Here is a 5,071-nt window from a genome sequence, read left to right as displayed (position 1 = left end):
CTTGTCTTTTATTGTGTAATTTGAATTAGTGGAATTTGATTCATATTTGTCTTGGAGGACTTATTTATTTTTAACCAAGTAGGTAGAAACATTCTGCATGTAGTTGCATTCATATAGATAGGTTGCATTTCATACATTCTACCATTCCTCTTCACTCCCTTATAGCTTCTCTTGAGCTTAGCATGAGGACATGCTAATGTTTAAGTGTGGAGAGGTTGATAAACCACTATTTTATGGTTTATCTTGTACTCAATTGAGTGGATTTTATCAATCTTTCATACATTTATTCATATGATTTGCATGAGTTTACGTTTTCCTTCCTGATTTTGTGCTATGATTGAAAACATGCTTCTTTGGTCTTAATTTTGATATGTTTAATCTTCTCTTATTACTATTTGATGCCTTGATATGTGTGTTAAGTGATTTCAGAGATTACAGGGCAGGATGACTCAGAGGATGGAAAGGAAGCATGCAAAAATGGAAGGAATACAAGAAGTTGAAGAAATTGCTAAGCTGTCCAGCCTGACCTCTTCGCACTCAAACAGTCATAACTTGAGTTACAAAGGTCCAAATGAGATGGTTCTAGTTGCGCTGGAAAGATAACGTCCGGAGCTTCGCAATGATATATAATTTGCCATAGCTGCCTCGAAGCCAGGTGACACAAACGCGTGGATCACGCGGACGCGTGGCCTGGCAAAAACCCAATCTGCGCGAACGCGTGGACGACGCCTCCGCGTCACCTTGCCGCGACCTGTACGTACTAGAAATTGCTGGGGGTAATTTCTGGGCTGTTTTTGACCCAGTTTTCGGCCCGGAAAACACAGATTAGAGGCTATAAAGTGGAGGAATACATCCATTCATCAAACAACATATACAACATTCATATTCACTTTTCATAATTTAGATGTAGTTTTTAGAGAGAGAGGTTCTCTCCTCTCTCTTAGGTTTTAGGATTAGGATTCCTCTTAAAGGATTTAGGATTTCACTTTCCTCTCAGGTTCAATATTCCTTTTACTTTATATTTCTCTTTTACTTTCAGATACTTTAATGCTTTTATTTGTTAATTACTTATGTTGCCAAATTGGCTTATGAACCATTCATGTTAGGATTTTCTTTATTTAATATAAATTGAGGTATTTCAGATTTATGATTCTTATTTAGCTTTTTATATTCTTGGCTTTAATTGATTAATTGTAGACTCTTGAGTGATCAAACTCATCGTGATTGATAATTGTTATTTTTGCTAATTGAATTGAATTCCGATAACTCTAGTCCTTTCTTAGGAGTTGGCTAGGACTTGAGGATCTAACTAATTAGTTCACTTGACTTTCCTTTGCTTTAGTAAAGGTTAACTAAGTGGGATTAAAACTCAATTCTCATCACCATTGATAAGGATAACTAGGATAGGACTTCCAAATTTTCATACCTTGCCAAGAGTTTTATTAGATATTAATTTATTAATTCCTGCAATTTATTTTCCTTGTTCAAACCTTTTGAAACCCAAAAACACTGTTTTTTCATAACCAATAATAAATCATACTTCACTGCAATTCCTTGAGAAGACGACCCGAGGTTTGAATACTTCGGTTTATAAATTTTATTGAGTTTGTTACTTGTGACAACCAAACGTTTGTATGAAAAGATTTTCTGTTGGTTTAGGAGCTATACTTACAACGCGATTATATTTGTGAATTTCTTTACCGATAGAAAATCAGTTCGTCATTGGCCTTCAAAGTATGGATATACTTGAAGACCTCCGCCTATATCACCTCACGCTCCAATGACTTAGAATACACATATTGAAACTAAGTAATAAAATAAATCAACTAACAATTAACTTAGGTAATAATTAACAAAGATTAGCAAACTACATACCAGTCTGCTCTTCATCTTCATGAAAGTCGCCGACCCACCCGTATACTTCGACGACCTCGGTGATGCCCAAGTAGCTTTGTTCATCAGATGGCGATGCTTAAACCCCTCACCAGTACTAAAATGGTTGTCTAGTGCCCTTTTAATATCTGGACGAATCCAAATCGTGGGGGTGGCCACGCCCTTCACGAACGTCATGTATCATCTACTGAAGTCGTCTAGCTATCCGGTGGTCATAGATATTCCTGATCATGGGATCATGTTTCCTATCCCATATAAATTTTTCCTGCACAAAGTAATCCAACAACATTAAAATACAGCTCAAATACAGTTAATTCAACAATATGGGTTCTTACCGTCCACTTCTGAAACCATCATTCTCTGGTCTTAGCAGGGATCTTTGTGTAGCTCAACGACCGGTTGTCGTACATGGACTTAATCACATTGGAGAGCTTCTGTGTACATGCATTGTTGTTTGGTGCAAACCTATTAATGAAAAACTTAAGATTAGCAAACAGATAAAGCTTAACAAATTCAAAATAGATTGTGAAATAAAAGACATTAAAATAGTACTCACATCGACATACCGTTAGGCCAAATCCTCATCCGTATAATGGGCGGTGGTGGAGGGAAATCCGGTTGTGATGCTTTAGAGGATTTTAGTGCTGCGATTTCTATCGCTGGAGTTGGAGGGGGTGTCAGAAGGAGTCACGCAGTTGGGTTTTGGGACCATGATGAACTGCTAGTACAGTGGACCTGCCTGTGACATTACAGGGGTCGACGGGGTAGTCGGGGTAGAAAGCGATGACTGAGAAGTCCCTGGTGTACCGATGAAAACCCTCCCTCTACCACGACCAAAAGGCCGACTTGTGATACCTCTTCTACCTGTTGTCATATCCCTAAAGAGAATACCAATTAACACTAATCAGCATATACAACACAAAAAAATCTTTCAACAATTATATTATTTCAAAAAATACTGACATAACCTTCCCCTAAAATTGGACATATGTCCACCTTTACGGTTCCTACAAATGTAACTAACCTCAATCCACAACATCAGTCAAAACTCAATTACATTCACCAAATCTAAAAATATTAGGGTTAAATATAATTTTGGTCCCTAAGATATAGGCCAAAATTTTTTTCATCCCTAACCTTTTTTTGCATACAAAATCGTCCCTAAGATTTAACTTAGTTTTAAATCATCCTTTGGACTAAAATATCCTTCTTCTTCTTCACAAAAATACTATGTTTTTATTCTTTTTCTTTTCCATCACAGTAGAAACAGAAGCAGAAGCAGAAATATTTTTCTTCTCTATTCAAAATTAGAAGAAACAGAAGAAATAGAAGCTGAAGAAAAATGGAATTAGAATAGAATCAGAATCAACAACAATGGAATTAGAATTAGAACCAATGTGATTAACAAAATCAACAAATCAACAATGTAATTAACCAAAGAAATGGAAGCAGAAGAATCAACAATATAATTAACAAAATCAACAAATCAAAAGCAGAATTAGAACCCTAGTGAGGAGCAGCGATGAGGATGCAAAGCAGCAGCAACGACGGAGCAGCGGCTAGCAATGAGGATCAACAACGAGCGACGAGGAGAAGCGGCAACGGGCTAGGAGCAGCGGCGAGCAAGGAGCAATGGCGACTAGCGAAGAACAGAGGCGAGCGGCGAGGAGCAACAGTTCCCCCTTCTTCTTCTTCTTCTTCTTCTTCCCTCCCCCGTGGTTCCTTGTGGTTCCCTTTCTTTGTCCTTACCTTCTTCTTCTTCTTCTTCCCTTCTCCTTGGCTCCCTTTCTCTTATTTTTTCTTTTATTTTATTTTATAACTCTTTGTTAGGAGTAATTTGGTCCAAAATTTTAAAATTTTAGTAATAATGATGATTTTAAAACTTAGCTGAACCTTAGGGACGATTTGTATGCAAAAAAGGTTGGAGACGAAAAACTTTTTGGCCTATACCTTAGAGACCAAAATCATACTTAACCTACTAAATACACATACAAAAGACAACAACAATTCATGGTGAATTTGTGCAAAAGTGAAGTTTTAAAGTGTGATATGCAGTAAATGAAAGTAAGTTTACAAGAGGCATATTATCGAACACTTGGCATTAAAAAGCATCAAACATATCAAATAGCATAACCAAGCATTCTTTTAACTCTAATTGAAAAGAACTTAACATTAACAATATACTAGCTGCAGTAATTCACAACATTTCCAGCAAAATATCCAAACATAATTTTACGATCAATTCATTCACAATTCCAGACACTTTTCAACAACTTAAAACCTAATACTTTAAATCTAACATATCTTAACAACCCAAATCCTCTAAAATTAAAAATTAAATCTAATTCGAGTATAATACTAATTAACAACTAAAACCTATAATAATACTAATGATAACTAAAACAAAGATTGAAATTAACATTAAAATAAAGAAGATCCTAGAATGCAAGAGTAGAGAAGAGAACAGAGAAAGGGGCAGCGACGATGATAGTAACGGCAATAGTAGCGATGATAGTACCGACAGTAGCAGCGATAACAGCGGCGACGGGAGGATGTTGGAGGACTGGAAAAAGTGGGAGAGGGTTCGAGAGAGAGTGGGTTGCAGAGGGTGAGGGGAGAAGAGGCGGTGTGGGCTACAGAGGGGCTGCCGGTGGCGGTAAGGCTATCGGAGGTGGGAAGAGGGTTAGAGAGAGTGTGGGAGAAGAGAAAATAAAGAGAGAGAGAGAGAGAGAGAGAGAGAGAGGGGGATTCGAAATGAAGAGGGAGAGGGTTCACGCTTTGAATTTTAGAGCTTGTAACCATAGGATTTACTAGCAGATAAATTCGACGGTAACCCATTGCAGGTCAGCAAAATACAACATTCCACTAATTGGGTTTACCGGTGAAAAATTCTATCAGTAAATTCTGTAACAACCCCCATTGCCGCCAATGCTGAGGAACTCGAGGAGAGAGAGATAGCTCTAAGAGGAGAGAGAAAATGCGATTGGGGATCTACTGCTGCTGTCGCCGTGGTTGTTGCCACCATGTATGGCCGCCGGGAGCAGCGTTTACATCGCCGGAGTTCGCTGCTGGTGCTGCGGCTGCTCCGTTCCTAGTTTCTTTCTTGGTACAGTAAATCTTTTGCTTTGAAAACCTCTCTTTGTCGCTGTTTTGTTATGGATTATTGAGTTTTGCACGA

The sequence above is a fragment of the Arachis ipaensis genome, chromosome B08 (genome assembly GCF_000816755.2).
Source record: "Arachis ipaensis cultivar K30076 chromosome B08, Araip1.1, whole genome shotgun sequence".
In the NCBI taxonomy this organism is placed as follows: domain Eukaryota; kingdom Viridiplantae; phylum Streptophyta; class Magnoliopsida; order Fabales; family Fabaceae; genus Arachis; species Arachis ipaensis.
This window is presented reverse-complemented; position numbering follows the sequence as displayed.